The sequence below is a fragment of the Zalophus californianus genome, chromosome 15, assembly GCF_009762305.2.
Source record: "Zalophus californianus isolate mZalCal1 chromosome 15, mZalCal1.pri.v2, whole genome shotgun sequence".
NCBI lineage: Eukaryota > Metazoa > Chordata > Mammalia > Carnivora > Otariidae > Zalophus > Zalophus californianus.
Window position 1 is genome coordinate 59,100,380 of NC_045609.1, and position 17,355 is coordinate 59,117,734.

At 46.3% G+C, this 17,355-nt stretch overlaps 1 long non-coding RNA gene across 1 annotated transcript in view; it reads left to right on the plus strand.

Moving 5' to 3' along the window:
• Positions 1 to 17,355, plus strand: part of LOC113923579 — a 71,011-nt gene that overhangs the window by 27,466 nt on the left and 26,190 nt on the right. Inside the window, exon 2 of the long non-coding RNA XR_003520373.2 lies at positions 13,451 to 13,534. This is a non-coding gene — a long non-coding RNA (uncharacterized LOC113923579). The remainder of the gene's footprint in view (positions 1 to 13,450; positions 13,535 to 17,355) is intronic.

The following is a 17,355-nucleotide window of genomic DNA, read 5'->3' on the forward strand; positions in this document are numbered from 1 at the left end:
CAAGGTCTGTAAACTCCTCAGGAGATGTTTTTGGGTCATCCGTGTCATCACTGCTGACTTAGTTCTCTGAAACCACTCAGTCTGCATCTGTGGGCAGATTCTGCATCTCCACTTGAGGTCCCACCCTGGGAGTGGGGAGTTCCGTGGCGAGGTGCCTGCTTCCAATCAAAGTTAGATTTCCTTCATCTCTGGTAGAGAGAGACCCATTCTTTTACTGGTCAATGATGAAAACAGGGTGAGGATTCTAAGTGGCTTACCTCCCTGAGGAGTGATGGCCAGACAAGGCCCTGGAAAAGGGGGCATCAAATGAGGATCGAAGCTGGGGGCTGCCATGGAGAGAGGATGGGCTTGCTCGACTGTCTAATTGAAGGACAGACGTTTGCCTCTTTTCACAAAGGTAACTGATGGATAAATGTTTGCCTCTTTTCCACAGAGTATTTGAGGCATGGGTGGCTGTGAAAACCTGAGGGCTTTGTGGGTCCCAGGTCCATCAGCTACCAGCCGTGCAGCCCCAGGCAAATCCCTTCATCTGCCTGAACCTCAGCTCCTTCCAGTAGAACGGGATTGGTGACATTTAGTCACACTTGTCTTATCTGCTATCCAGGCTGTGGCAAGGATTAAATGAGCAAGGGAAAGCATGACTGATCTGAACACTCTAAGGCAGGGTTCTCAATGCTGGATGCACTCTGGAATAATGTGGTGGGGGAGAGGGGTAACTTAAAAAACAACCACCAAAATCAATGCTGTGAGACCCAAACCCAGAGACTCTGATTTAACTGGTCTGGAGTGGGTCCTGGGCATCTGGATTTTGAAATGTGCTTCTGGGGATTCTCATGTGCAGCCAAGATTGAGAACCACTTCCCTAGAGATGTGCCATCCAATATAGTAGCCACTTGCTACATGTAGTTATTTCAACTTAAATTAGTTAGAATAAAGTAAAATTTAAAATTAAATTCCTTACACTAACCACATTTCAAGTACTCAGTGGTCACATGTGGCTACTGGCTTACCCTATTGCACAGTGCAGAGATGGAATATTTCTGTCATCACAGAGAATTCTTTTTTTTTTTAATTATTTATTTGAGGGGCGCCTGGGTGGCTCAGTCAGTTAAGCATCTGCCTTCGGCTCAGGTCATGATCCCAGGGTCCTGGGATGGAGCCCCGCATCGGGCTCCCTGCTCGGCGGGAAGCCTGCTTCTCCCTCTCCCACTCCCCCTGCTTGTGTTCCCGCTCTCGCTGTCTCAAAGAATTTATTCATTTGACAGAGAGAGCGAGACAGCGAGAGCGGGAACACAAGCAGGGGGAGTGGGAGAGGGAGAAGCAGGCTTCCCGCCGAGCAGGGAGCCCGATGCGGGGCTCCATCCCAGGACCCTGGGATCATGACCTGAGCCGAAGGCAGATGCTTAACTGACTGAGCCACCCAGGTGCCCCAATCACAGAGAATTCCGTTGCCTCTTAAACCATTGCCCGTGGACCAACAGCATCAGTGTCCCTGGGAGCTTGTTAAGAATGCATACTCTCAGGCCAGCGCCCAACCTACTGAATCAGAATCTCGATTTTAACAGAATTGAACAAGATCTCTAGAGTCTTCTTCAAGTTTGTGAAGCACTGCTCTAAAGCATACATTTCACTTATTCATTCTTTCAACCAGTGTTTATCAGATGCCTGGCATGTGCCACGTACGTTCAGGTGATGGAGAGCGATCAGGGAAAAAAGAGCAGTGTTTACCATTCCAGCTGGAGGAAACAGTCATTGCACAAGAGAACCAATAGGCTAACTCAGTTCAGAGTGACAAAAGTAATATAGGAGAATTTGCTAGAGAGGCATGATGCGGGCATGGCGGCTACTTTAAATTGGGAAAGAGGGTCAGAGAGCATCTCTCTAAGGAGGGCACATTTGAGTGGAGCCTCAGTAACAAGGAGCTGGCCAAGGGAAGATGTGGGGGTGGTGTGTTCTGGACAGAGATAACAGCAAGTACAAATGCCTCGAAAGGAGATTGCCAGATTTAGCAAATAAAAATACAAAATGTTCACTTAAATTTCTCCTAAACCATGAATAATTTTTAATATATCTGAAATACTGCATGGGACATACTTTTTTTTTTAAGATTTTATTATTTGAGAGAGAGAGCAGAAGAGAGAGTGCACAAGCAGGGGGAGCTGCAGAGAGAGGGAGAAGGAGGCTCCCCGCTGAGCAGGGAGCCCCATGTGGGGCTCGATCCCAGGACCCCAGGATCATGACCTGAGCTGAAGGCAGATGCTTAATCTACTGAGCCACCCAAGCGCCCCTACATGGGACATACTTATACTAAAAAATGTATGTGTGGTTTACCTGAAATTCGAATTTAACTGGGCATCCTATATTTTATGGAGACCTTACCTGAAAGAGGACCAAGGAGGGAGCAGTGTTGGAGGAGCAAGTGACTGGGATAGTTGGAGGCAGAGTGCCATGAGGAGGGGTGGGAGAGATAGCAGGGCCCAAATCTTGGGCTACATAAAATCAAGTTTTAAAAACCACTGCTGTTTCTTTCCCTTGGTGAAGTCATTGGCTTTACCTTCCTGCAACCCTGTGGTTTCTGGGAAGGCCTTCTTGGAAGATGAACAATTGTCTAGGCCGTTACGCCTGGGTGGTGCTGGGGGAGACCGCGGACCACTAGTTGACCTGCCTGAGCATAGCGTGCAGTATATATTGTTTGGTCTGAGCTTTTAAGTGCTCTTTCCCTGTTTGTTTGTTTAATTCCTGTGCTTTTGTATGTGATCCCCTATAAATCTCCCTTTCCTTAAGGACCGTGTTTGACAACTTCATTTCCCCCCAACTGGAGACATTTCCCCTGCTAAGGGTCAAAAAGACTAATTACCCTAAACGGAGTATTGGAGACACCCTCAGGCCACCCATGACCCAGAAGTGCCTGATCCCGGTCATATGAATAGAAGAATTCAGTGAGAGCAGACGTGAGCCCAGAAGCAGTGACGTCCTCGAAGCCCAACTGTATTCTTGTCAGAAAATAAACTCCTGACCCCTTCAGCAACAAATGTGAGGAAGCTCACTGTAGAAGAGACCATAAAGGATCTTCCATTCAAACACTTTAGTTTACATGTGAGGAAACTGAGGCCCTGGGAGGATCATGATTTGCTGAAGGGTCCCAAATAGATGATAGGGCTGGGATGTGAGCTCAGAGCTTCCTAAATCTCTGTCCAGTGCTCCTTCCACCCAAGTTGGGCTTGGTGTGGGGGACTGTGGGAAGGGCAGCAAAGCAGCAGCTGACTCTCATCAAGTGCTTTAACACTTAGAAAGCACTTCTCTGTGTTATCTCATTCGAGGCGGGTACAATTTCCATTTTGCAAGTGGGAAAGCTGGAGCTCAGAGAGGTTAAGTGACTTGTCCAGGATCACACAGCTGTTAAGTGACAGAACCTGGAGTAAAAATGCAGATTCAGGCTCCTTGGTCTATTTCCACTATTACCTGGAAAAAATGAGCAAGAGGGAGTAGCACACTGGCCACCAGTATTATCCGAGATCAAGGGCCGGCAGGTGGGAGGGAAAGGTGGCTTGAGAAATCAGAAAGAAGATTGCTCACAGGGAGCCATGTTGGCACTTTGCATGCATAATCCCCTTCAACTGTCATATCAAATTTACACTTGAGGAATTGAGGCTTGGAGAGGTTGGCTGGTCACTCAGCTGGTTAGTATCCGAGCTGGGACTTCGATCCAGATCTGTCGAATTGAGAGCCTCGGCAGGTCCCTACTGGGGTTTTATGGGGTCAGTGAAAGTGCAGGATGAAACAGGACATGAGGGAGGCACAGAGAACATGCAAGAAAAAAGGACCAGGAAGGCTCACAGGGACAATGAATGATCCTGGGGCGGGGGGGGAGGGGGTGTGAAGCCTCTTCATCCCTCTCCATGGCTCTCCCCTCTACTCTGCATGCAAAAATTGTCCCAGAAGCATTAGCTAAATCCCCTCTTCTTTTTAAAGTCTGTAGATTTGCTTGGGGGTCGAACTGGGGCTCTACTTACATTGCTAGTTGGTTCTGTCCTTGGAACTGCAGTTTTCTGGCCCCCTGGCTTCTCTGGCCACACCTAACAGGGCCTCCTTCCCCCTGAGCCCCCCTCCCCCCACTTCCAAAGACCACCAGCATTAGGCAGGAAACAGAGCTGGATTGTCTTGTTTTCATGCGGGAACTTGTTCCATCTTCTCCTGCCTCCCTCCCCCCACATCCCAGCTTCTAATTTTGTTTCCAAAATAATTGTGAGGTTTTCCCCAGCTGAGGGTCCCTGATTGACTACTAGTGGGGAAATTCCTACCAAGGCTCCCTTGTCTTTTCTAGTCAACCATTTTGCTTGTCTGTTGATAGAGGGCAGAATCATTGAGTCTTCTCATTTACCCAGGTACTTGATTCAGTCCTGATGAGTAGTAGGTTCACATGAATCTTTCTGCCCTGAATTGACAGTACAAGGGAGTAAGAGGCAGAATTATTCTGTGCGGCTGTCATCACTAATGTTTTCCTTGTTTAGACATCTTTTGTAGCTGGAGAATCTCTCAAGCCTGGCGTCTAGGACATTCCTCAGAAGCCTCCCCATTAGGCGAGTCACTGGATGACCCTCTTGTCCTTTGGGGGAATGCTGGGAGTCGACACATCTGTTCCCGGGGCTCACAGTTCACACATGGTCAGTGGAGCCTGCCACCCACCAGTCAGCTGCCACATTATCATTGCCCTTGGACAGTGTCTGCAATCCTCAAAAAATGAATGAAAATTTAAGTCCAAGGGAATATAAAAATGTTGTCAGAAAATGTAATTAATATTTACTCCAGGCAGTAAAAGGCCAACATTTGGGGCATGTGGGTGGCGGTTGTACGGGGATTCTTCATATTGTTTTTGCAACATAACTGTTGATATCTGAAAATAAAATGTTTTTTGGACAGATGGACAAAATACGTTTTGCAACGAGATTGAGTAAGTGAGCAAGAACATGAGGAACAGCATGGAGCAGAGGCAGGAAGTGAAGCAGTTAAGATGAGGGCCTCGGGGTCAGGGCTGGTGGGGTTGGCCTGTTGCTTTCCAACGTAAGAGCTGTTGTACCTTGAACAGGTTACTTAACCTCTTCAAGTTCCAATTTTTATCATCTGGAAAATGGGGATGTGAATGTCGACCTCCCTAGAATATCAGATTACATGAGATAATGCACGTACAATATTTAGGACGATGCCTGAGGCTTAGTAAGGGGTCACTACATGGTAGGAAGAGGGCAAAAGAGACAGAAAGTACAAAGTCTTTCCTCATCCATCTCAATCTCTGCCTTTTGAGGCCCCAGACCCTACACCAGAGACCCACCACACTGTTGTCCTCAGCCCCTGGTTTTGACTGGCTATTGCCCGTGGGATGAAAGAGGCTTCCCACAGAATGTTGCCCAACATTCCCACCTGGTCATCTTAAAGGGCCAGCAGGAAGGTGCATATGGATGCTTCTAGCTTGTGACCTTGGCGCCATAGTCATTCATTCATTCAACAGAATTTCACTGGGTAAAGGTAGTGGGAACCGTGGACCAGCCACTGAAGTTGGCACGGGGATATAGCACAGAACAAAACTGACCTGGTCCTTGACCTCCAGCTGCTTAAATTCTAGGAACTAGCCTTTCCCTATGGTTTTCTCTGGCTCCCCTCCTCGGCAACACCCAGGCTTAGTCATTCTTCCAGAATGCAAAACCCCCTTTACTGTAGCACGCAGGCAACTCAGGCTCACAAACTCAGGCAGGGCACAATGACAAGATGTTGGCAGTTACTGGGCCTGATCGTTCTTTAGCTGCACTTGTTGGGTATAATTTGGCCTTTGGAGAAATGCAGGGTAGCCAGTGGTACAAAGCTGCAACTGCCTTATCTACAAGTACTTACACTCTAATTGGCTGCCCCACCCACCCCACTTCCATGCCCACTGTATTTTTTTAAAGCTAGTGTCTGCCCTAGAATCTCTCTTCCTTCTCTCTGTAATCCCTATCAGTCTGAAACCCTTTTTCCAAACAGCTTTCTTTTGTCATCAAATAAGCCCTCCACCACCCCCGCCCCGTCCTGCCCCACCCTCACCCTGCCTCCCCAACCAAAACCGCTCTACCCATCCAACTCCACCAGGAGGTCATGCTTCCTAGTGTCTTGGATACCAAGTAATCACAAAATCAGCATTAGCAAACCTGCCCAGCCTCTCTGTCTGCCAATTTTTCCATTCATTTGTTTTACAGGAAATCTGGAGTAACAATCCAAAACAATACAAACTGAAGGAGAAAGAATTTCATCTCTCTTACACTCTTTTCACGTTCACAACTGTTAGTAAACCCCTCATTTATGAAAACTGTTTACCTTGAATGTTCTCAAGAATATATTGCTCTTGCTTCCCTTTAGAACATCATTTCAATATTATTTATTGAGAACTGCTTGTGTTTTACAACCTGTAGAGGAAGTCTTATATATTCTTCACAAATAAGACCTACAATATGCCAAAAAATATAACTAAGCACATACGAATGGAGGGATTCCAGTGAGTTCTGTATGGTGAGATTGTAAGACTCAATCTCTGAAAGGTGAACTCTGTTTGTGTGTGTGTGTGTGTGTGTGTGTGTGTGTTTGGCCAAGCCAAAAAAAAGATATTTACCAATTATTTTGTGATTTTTTTATATGAAAAAAAATTTATGTGAAAAATAAGTCTCCATGAAACCTAAAAAGAAAACAAAAGGAGGGCGCCTGGGTGGCTCAGTTGGTTAAGCAACTGCCTTCGGCTCAAGTCATGATCCTGGAGTCCCAGGATTGAGTCCCACATCGGGCTCCCTGCTCGGTGGGGAGTCTGCTTCTCCCTCTGACCCTCTTCCCTCTTGTGCTCTCTATCTCTCATTCTATCTCTCTCAAATAAATAAATAAAATCTTAAAAAAAAAAAGAAAACAAAACAAAAGGAGCCCACCCAGGTTCTGGACTCAGAGAGAGTCCAGGTCTTATTCTCCTTTCCACCACATCCTTGCTTGTAGAATTGGTATAAAAATGAAAAGAGAGAATAGATATAAATTGATTACACAGTGCTTCAATAAATCATATCACAGACTGCTACCTGTGTGCCCCCAAATCTATTCTCTTTCTTTTAGTATCATAACCTTGATTTTCATCTGAGCATATAGACTTCCTTGCAGCTAGGTGCAGCCATGTGACTAGGCCAATAAGTTCTGAGCAGAAGCATTGCATGGGACTTCCTAGTAAGTCTCCCTAAAGAGAGAAGACACTCTTCATCATCCTTATTCTGCCTATTACTGGTCTGGACTCTAGACGTGATGACTGGTGCCCCAGCTGCTATTTTGGAGCATGAGGAGGAGGGCCACACTCTGAGGGTGGCTAGCATTGCAGAGAGCTAAAGAGTTTGGGTCCTTGATGAGCAGGAAGCTGCCATTCCAGCTTTGAACTTCCTGAGGATTTCTTTTCAGAAAGCATAAATTAATTTTCTCATATCTAAACCATTATTTTTTTTTGGTCTTAGTTTCCCTAAGTGAAGCTAATCCTAACTGATATACTATAATTATTATTGTCATCATTATTTTATTAGCACTAGCCCACAATCCTGCTCACTCACAGATTCCTTTTTTAGGCCAGTAGAAACAGCCTAAATGGTATCCATAGCACAATGAATTTTGCCTTTGTTCTGATCTCTGTTGCCAATCTATTCATGCCTTTAATGTGGGGGGCCCCACATCCTCCTGGCCCCTGAATGCATGTCTGGTATCCCCACTGCTTTCCCTCTTCTGTTTCCCTCTCTTTCTAAATTCCTGACTCTAGGTCTTTCCCCACTTACCATGGCTCTTCCTGAAGAATTCTCACAGGACTGGGTGGGACTGAAGTACCCTGAAAACAGAGGAGGGTTTGGACTAGGTAGAAAGGAGAGGGAAGCATTCCAGTGGAAAGAAAACATAAGCAAAAGGGAAAAGCAGATGGAGCATAATTGGGGGCCAAGATTTCTGCTGAGGATGGTAGGAGATCAGATTGAGTTGGGTATGGGGGGTGGTACCCTATTATGGAGGGTCCCCAGGACCCGGTAGAGGAGTTCGGACTTGATCCTGGAGGAAATAGAGAGTCACTACAAGTTACTGAGGGGGCAGCGACATGAGGCAAGTGATGTTTCCAAAAGAATGAATCTGGCTGAAGTGTGCAAAACAGATTGAAGACCGGAAGAGCCTGGAGACAGGGAGACCAGTATAAATCTTCCACCCAGTAATCAGATGGTCAAACATTGTCAACAGACTTTGAAAGGGGCCGTATGAAACAGCAACATTAAAGTGTAGTGATTTCAGTTAAACAGAATAAGAAGCCTTAAACAAAGTCTTTCCCCAGAACTTCTCACACAGGGAAACTAGCAAGCATCCAAATAGTGAAAATTGGTTCAATCCTCTTGGAAAACAATTTGGCACTATGGATCAAGAGCCTTAAGAATGTTCACACCCTTTGACCCAGTAATTCTACTTTCTGGGAATGCTAGGGAATTAATCCAAATTAGAGAAAAAAAATGCATAGAGATCTTAATCACAGCACACTTGATAATAGCAAATAATGAGAAACCATCTAAATGCTCAGCAACAGAAGGATGGTTAAGCAAACCATGGTTCTCAGTTACATGTCACTCAGCCATTAACTCTGAGGAATAAGAAGACCAGACGATGAAATGGAAATGTCTGTGACATAACTCGAGGAAAACAGGATACAAAATACATTGAATGTATATCACACAACAAACACCCCAATTGTAGAAAAGTAATAATCTGAATTTCTCTTGGTGGTTTCATTTAAGTGAGAGGACTATAGATTTTGTTTCTTCTCTCTTAAAAAAAATGTTTTTCCCCAATATGCTTTTGTTACATCTATACTTTTAATTATAGGGAATGTCAAGAAGAAGTCATACTTTTCATTCTACTCTGAATTGTTTGGCTTGATAAGAATAACTACATATGACTTGTATGGTTTTTTTAAAAAAGTAAATGATTTTTCAAAAACAAAATATATTGATAAAAGTGGGGAAGCCTTGAGAAATTCTCATGTCATCACAGGCATAGATACTTATATTCATCTTCTCTATGATGTGGTTAAAAAAAAAAGTATAGGCTTTCATGTGTGTGTATATGTGGGGGAGGGAGGGTCTAAGTTTGAATCCCACCTTAGCTGGATGACCATGGCTACCTCATCTGTGAAGTAGGGAATAATGCCTTCCATGCATAATTATTGAGGAAATTAAGGGAGAGAAAGTACAGAGAAAGAAAGTAAGAGAAATCTCCTTAGCACAGTGCTTTGCATTTAGGAGACCCACAGTAATGGTGGCTTTGAAGACTGAGTGCTGTTCTGTTCTCCATTCTGCTTTCTGAATTTTGCAGGTGGGTAGCTGTCAGTTTATGGGGTGACTGTCCGAGGAGGGAGACAGAGCTCTGAGCAGTGTCCTCAGCCTCAGTCACCTCATGCCTCTGGGTGGCTGCCACCCTGACATCTCCCCACCCTGACCCCACCGGGCAATTTTGGCTCCTTTATCTACCTTTACAGTGCTTTTCCCTCTGCCTGGACCATACTTTTGTGACAGTATATAATGAACTGATTGTACAAGACAAAGTTTATCTTTAAAAGGAAATCTTATCCTTCATATACTCAGCCAGCACATACTTAAGAATGGTTTTATGTTTTCAGTGTTAAGGTTGGAACATAACGTGGCCTTTGTGTGCTGAGATATTCTGCTATAGCTCCCTTGACCCCAGCCTTATGCACATCCCAGGGTACAGCCCTGCACAAAACGGCACAGGTCTGTGCAAGATGTTCTATAGTGTTAAAGGGCCACTGAGATTAGGAGAGAGACAAAGGAGGAAGAAGACAAGGGTAACTAGGAGACCACATAAGGCAGAGCAAATTAATGCCAAAAATTTCCCCCAACATCCTGCTTTTTTAAACCTTTATACTCAGTCATCTTTTCTAAGTTTCTCAAGGACTATTTCAGTGTGGGAACCCATTCAAAACCTTATTAAAATCAGAGAGATGATGTTTATTGGCTCTGCGTGGTTGGCTAAACCTGCTGGTCTGTCCAGGGATGGCTCGGATTGACTCCATGGCGTTCCCAGCATACCAGGCACTGATGCTCTGGGAGAAAGGAAGTCCCCTTCGCTCCCCGCCCTGGATTCTGTCCTCGAGCCGAGGATGTGGCCAGTCTGGGAATAAGAACACTGTATGTGACTCTGGCACCATAGATTCTGTCCCTCCAAAAAGAGGGAAGCCAAGAGGAATGGAGCACTAGGTGTTCTATGCAACTAATGAATCGTTGAACACTACAACAAAAACTTATGATGTACTATATGCTGGCTAAATGAACATAATTAAAAAATAAATTAATTGGGCGCCTGGGTGGCTCAGTTGGTTAAGCAACTGCCTTCGGCTCAGGTCATGATCCTGGAGTCCCGGGATCGAGTCCCGCATCGGGCTCCCTGCTCGGCAGGGAGTCTGCTTCTCCCTCTGACCCTCCCCCCCCATGTGCTTTCTCTCTCTCTCAAAAATAAATAAATAAAAAGTCTTTAAAAAAATAAAAAAATAAAAAATAAATTAATTAAATAATTAAAATTAAAATTAAAAAGTACAAAATTAAAAAAAAGAGAGAGATCGAGAGAGAGATGGTCACATGAGAGAACAAAGCTGGGCTTGGGACCATGTTCTCTTTCCCCCCTGCACAGCTGCTCCTGGCCCTTTTGGGCCCAGGGCTTGCTCACTGAGTCATCTGGTTTCATTTTTCAGTGATCAGTGCTCTATCGTGAGCTGGCTTAGAACGAAGGCTGTTGAATTCCCAGCACCAATTACCTACTAGGTGTTTAGTGACATTTGGTGTATAAATGAATACATGCACGCATGAACTAATGAAACGTTTGTTTATTCCCACACCACATGTTTTCCCTCTTCCTGGGTCCTAGCTCCCACTGGCAGAGGAAAAATTATGGTGATTCATTGCTATGCGTCAGGCCATCTTTCCTTGTTACTGACTTTTAAAAGAATTATGACTTTAAAAGGAAAAAAAACCTAGAATATTATTTAAATACAAACAAGAAATTTGAATTCTATAACTGTGTGGAGCAGAACTGCCCAGCGAACGGGAACCCCAGTGCTAAACTGTATGTGATGAGAAATATCTATCTTCTTGAAATAGAAAGAGAAAATAAGGAAGGGGGGAGGACAAGGAGAGAGGGAAGACAGAAAGAAGGAGAAAGTAGCAGAGAAAGATTGAGAAAAGAAATTTGAATTCTGATCCTTTGGCCCCAACTTGGCCACTCATGGCTTTGTAACCTCGATCCTCAGTCTTCCCAACTGAGATGTTGACAGGTCGGTTCTCAGACTTTATGTGTGCATCTGAGTCATGGTGGTGTTGCGGGGGCGGGGGGGAGGTGTCAAAGTCTTTGCCGGGGTGAGGGTGGGACCGCTATTAAAGATGCAGATTCCTGAGCCCTGCCCCCAAAGACTTTGACTCTGGCCTGGGGCCCGAGGACAGAAGGCGTTCCAAGAGCTCACTTTGAGAAAACAGGACCCAGTGGTCTCAGAGAGGATGTGGCTCTGACTCCTCAAGGGACTGGGAGGTGCATAGCACTCCTCACCTCTTGGGGTAACAGCCAACCACTTCGGGGCACGCTCTAGCTCTGGTTTAGAAGGGAATGACTTGGTAAGTGTTGGAGGCAAAGGGAATCGTACGTGAGCTTCTTAGAGACTGGCAGACTCAAGGTCGCCTTTGCTCCCTGGGTTGTCAGGACTTGTTAAACGGGATGGGGATGAATGCAAGTACACCAGCTCCCGGGCTGCACTCCTGTGTGTGGCGGAGGACAGGAACGGGACCTCCCATAGAGGGGTGCTTTGAGTACCTTCCCCTACATGCTGTCATCTGAACTTCAGGGCATAGATTTTCACCTTCGTTTCACTGATGGGGAAACTGAGGCACAGAGGCTTCTTGCCAGTGTATACACTGCTCTTTATTGGCACGCTCAGGGCAAGATGTCAGATCGCCTGATTCCTGGTGTAATGGTTTCCCCAGTGTACCATGTTGCAGAGAACTAACTGTGTATTTATTAAGCGAAAAGACTGAGGAATTATTAGCAATACGTTTCTAAAACGTCTTACTTAGCCAGAACAATGATAAAGTTCCAGTATAGACTGCAATTACTGCTCTAATGAAATTAATGATGAAAATGCCTGAGGGTGCAGCCTGTGCAGTCCAGTCTTGTGGTGAGGGGCCATGAGCGTATATGATATACATTTGCATACATGGGCTTCGGAAAAGAGATTGAAAGGGGTATATAAAATGGTAACAGTGATTATGAGTAGTGGAATTACAGGTGATTATTATTTTCTTTATACTTTTTATATATCGATTGTATTGGTTATATTTTCTGTAATGAGTCATTTTTCATAAGAAAAAACATACATGTAACACATCTCTGTGTTTACAGATACTTGAGAGTTTCCAAGATGCATTCACAGATTTGTTAGTGGGTTTTGTTCTTACTCCATAAAGGTACTCTGAGCAGCTATTATTTTATTATCCCCATTTGCAAAGGAAGTAACCTCCCTTATGGCACACCACATAGCTTATCAGAGGCGGGCTGTGACATGAACCCAGATCCATCAGCTGCTTTTCATGTTTCTTTGCTCCCTGAGACCCTGTGTTTGTTCGCTTGAGTAAGCTCCGGACCCTTGCCACCCTCTCACGCACGGACCTGTGGTCGTGCCTCACCTCCCCTCCCTCCGGTGGCCTCAGCCTAATACAAGGAATCCAAAAGTGGGTCTTTCCCTGTGTCTCCACCTTCACGGTGCTGGGAGCACCCTGCTGCCCACGGCAGGGCGGACGTCCACACGTTGGTGCGATGGATTCTTTCACTCACCACGGGGCCTGTTGAGACGGGAGTGCAGGTGCCCTGCAGCAGGGCTCCTGGGGGAAGGCCAGGAGGGAGGCAGAGAGACGAGTGGCCCTTGCAACACCAGGGAGGTTGAGCCACTCTTTCTGTCTGGAGGGTGACCCGACCGTGCTGCCCTGGATTCTGGGTGGCAGAGGGAAGGGAGGAAGTGACACTGAGGTGCCTGCCCAGGGATTGTAAATGGCTCTCTTGGGGAGTGTTGGGTTTCTTTCCTTTCTACAAACAGTGAACAGTCCCTGGACCACAGAACAGTGGGCTGAATCAAGGGAGGAGAAGAGAGCAATGTGGGGCCAGGAGGGTGGTGTGGGAATGAGAGGGGCCTGGGCATACATCCAGGCCCACGGGCAGGCCCTGCATGACTCGACTTGCCAGATAACTTTTATATGCCTGGTCCCTTATTTTTAAAATGGTGATGAGGTTCATGATGTCAAGGATGCCTTTCTTGGAGGATTGTTGTAAGGTTCAAATTGGTTCACTTCCTCAACCAATTATGTATTATCTGTTGTGTTTCCAGATCCTGTTTTAGGTGCTGGGGGTAGAGCAGTAACTGAGACAGAAATAGGCCCAGTCTTCATTTGGGGAGACACACAATAAGCAGGTAAGTGTATAATAAAACTTCAGACTGGTGAGACATAAAGCTGAGTGACGGACATAAAGGGGTAGAGGGAGCTATTTTATTTCATTTTATTCCATTTCATTTCATTTTATTATCTTTTAATTTTTGTCATCCCTACCCCCAGTGTGGGGCTCAAACTCATGACCCCAACATCAAGAGTCACATGCTCTACTGACTGAGCCAGCCAGGCGCCCCAGGAAGCTCTTTTAGATAAGGAGTTAGAGGAGGACCTCTCTTGGGAGGTGAGACTGTAGCAGAGGCCAGGAGAAGTGAGAGAGTGAGCCGGGTGGCATCTGGGAAAGCATATTCAATACAGCAAGGGCCGCAGAGTGGGTTTAAGCGTGACAACAGATGTGACAGTCCCGGCCTATCAAATGGGAACAGAAGGACCCTCCAAAGTGGCCACTCCTCACTGGTCTCTTGACTTTCTGACAACTAACAAAGAAACGAGCAGTCGCAGAAAGACAAGAATTAAACTTGACATTTCCACTGGTCCTGGGGTCCTACCCATGTGCACCATCACAGGAGTAGGCTGAAAGAAAAAGAAAGTACTTTCTTTGTGCCTCCATTAGAGCCAGGAGCATCTTAATTTCATGATTTGTTTATATGTTGGTCTCCTCACGGGGAGATGACTTCTGGGGACAGGAGTGCCTCTCACTTCTCAAAATTATACGTTGCTCAGGGACAGTGCCCACATTCCAGACGCCTGGCATACAGTAAGTGCTCAATACATTTTGTGGAATGGAAGCTTTAGCATAAGAAAATGCTGCACGAAGGGCGCCTGGGTGGCTCAGATGGTTAAGCGTCTGCCTTCGGCTCAGGTCATGATCCCAGGGTCCTGGGATCGAGTCCCGTGTCAGGCTCCCTGCTCCTTGGGAGCCTGCTTCTCCCTCTGCCTCTCTCTCTCTCTCTCTCTCTCTGTCTTTCATGAATAAATAAATAAAATCTTAAAAAAAAAAAAAAGGAAAATGCTGCACAAAGAATTTCATATTCTTCTGTGGCTATTGCCAGGGGATCTGCAGTGCCCCCAGGAGGGACGCAGCCATTGTCTTGGAACACCTATGAGACAGGCCAGCGAGCTACATCCCAGACTTTCTTAACTCCTTGCTCCAGGGCCCGTTTTACTGTCTTGTTCTCAGATGGAAAACATGTCAAGCCGTTAACTTGATAAGAACAGACACAGTGCCTGATCTTTGCCTGTAACTAAAAAGCAGCCCCTTTGCTTCCCATCTGGCACTGGCTGTCTTCCAGCTTCTGCACATGGGGTCTCCCCTCAGCTCTCTCTGGAGCCCCATATGGGCCTTGTACTCACCCCTTGGTGCCGTGTTGTAGTCATCTCTGTGATTTGTGGAAAGCAGTCTTAGAATCAGGTGAGCTGGGCAGAAGATAAAGCAGAGATCTCAGGATTTGGCCAGATGTAAAACATACCTTAAGTTCACATGTTCCAAAGGTGAGCCCAGCAACAACCAGCTTGGTTCATAATTACCCATGTCATTGTGTGGCTTAGAAAAATTGAAACAAGCAGCTCATGGTCCTGGAAAAGAGGATTTGAAGGGAACAGGGGAGAACACCTCAAGTGGAAGAATTGGGTGCTTGCATGGCTACAGTTGGCTGATGGCAGGAGGCAGCTGGGGAGTGGGAGTGCATTCCAAGGGGCTGGCAGGAGCATCTGCAGAACAAGCCGTAGGAAAGTGTCTCCCCAGGGATTTCCTCCTTGCTTGCTCCAATTCCAAGCAACCACCAGCATTTTGCTTGCTTTCCTAAGACCCAACCCTGGCATGAAGAAATAATGGTGACCTTGAGACCTCACCCTCCCTCTGTCTTGTGCAACCTGATGTAATGCAGATTGAATGTGTCTTCCCCCACTTCTCTGAGTCAGGAGTAGGGGACTGGAGAGTGTTTATGTCTTCTAAAAGATGGGGAGGTGACCGGAGGGCTGGTCCCCTTGCCCTCACCTCTACTTCCATTCCTTGGGTTCTTTGTCCAGGCAGGCCAGACTCAGCTGAGTGACCCTTGAGTGAGCTGCGTTACTGACCTTTGGTGAACCAATGCCAGGAATTTGGTGTGGTTAGTTGAAGTGGGCCGCAGATCTAGGCCAAAGTGATGTTTGACACTGGAGGGCTCTGTTAATACCGTGTACATGAACTGAGGGACAAAGTAAGGTGTAGGGATCCCCAAAATAAGAGTCCAAAGAGCTGGTGGACAGCCCTTGGCTGTGTGGCTGTGAGCGAGTGCCTTCACCTTTTCTAGCATTTGTTTTTTCTACTATAATGTGGGAATAATTCCTGCCACACCTAACACACAGGGTTCTTATGGGATTCACGTCTGAGCAGATTTACAACACGTGATATCAAGTGGTAGAAAGTACATGGCATCCCTCACACGGTGGTTGTGAGGCTCACCCAAGCAGTTAACTCAATGACCAGAACATAATAGATGCTCAATAAAGCATTATAAATAATTCTCATTGTTGCTCATAAGAATTCTGTGTGTGCAAATGTGATCTTAGACCACAGAGCCATATATAAAATGTGAGTTCTTATTTTCATTGTTATTTTTTTAAGGATTTTATTTATTTATTCATGAAAGACAGAGAGAGAGAGAGAGAGAGAGGCAGAGGGAGAAGCAGGCTTCCAAGGAGCAGGGAGCCCGACACGGGACTCGATCCCAGGACCCTGGGATCATGACCTGAGCCGAAGGCAGACGCTTAACCCTCTGAGCCTCCCAGGCGCATTGTTATTATCTGTGGTTACACCACCACCTGTCCCAGCCCAGGCAGCTACGTCTCATCCAGGTGATTTTAGTAATCCCCCGTCTATCCTCCTTGCATTTGCAACTCCCCAATTCAGCCCCACACAGTCTCTTCCTCACACATCATAACGATTGCATTGTTTCTCTTGAAGAACAATGTCTTTTGTGGGCATATGACCTCAGCACCCTCCAGATCGGTCTTTGATGCAAACCCCCTTCTCTGCTGTGGGGATCTGACCTCTCTTCCCCAGACCTCTGCTTATCCCTTGAGCTGTCACTGCCAGGTGGAGCACCCTTGTCTCTTCTCTCATCTTTCCTCAGTCTCAACCCGTGACAGTCCATATCAGCTCCTTTCTTCAGGAAACTTCCTCTGGTTTACCCACCGCACAGATCACTCAGCTTGTATGGGCTCGGTTTGTGTTCTATGATTTTACTTTGGCCTGCCCATTACTTTCTAGACAGGCTTTGAGCCATGTGGCACAGACTAGGTTTTTGGTTTCTTTTGGATTCCTGGCTGGCTCAGAGTGGGATGTGCTATACACATCTGAGGAGGTTGTCCTTGACCATGAGGCTCTCACCTCCTTATCTCCATTCTAGGCCCCATTTGAGAGAGAGAGAGAGGCAGAGAGAGCACAAGCAGGGGGAGGGGCAGAGGGAGAGGGAGAAACAGACTCCCCGCTGAGCAGGGAGCCCGACATGGGGCTCAATCCCAGGACCCTGAGATCATGACCTGAGCCAAAGGCAGGTGCTTAACCATCTGAGCCACTCAGGTGCCCCCCCTTTTTAAAGGACTTTATTTATTCATTTGAGAGAGAGAGAGAGAGAAGGCCCCTCTTTAGCAGCAGAAGTCCCTTGGGGAGCAGTGCCACCCTTCCATGAAACATCTTATGTCAGATGCCAAGGTGAGTCCCTACCTCCCACCACACCCAGGGAAAGCTTTTAACTCATGCCTGCAAATGGTAAACCCTGCATGACTCACCACGGTCCTACTCAGGTATAATTGCTCTTGTTCTCTAATTTGGCAGGGACCTTGAAACCAAAAGATACCCATG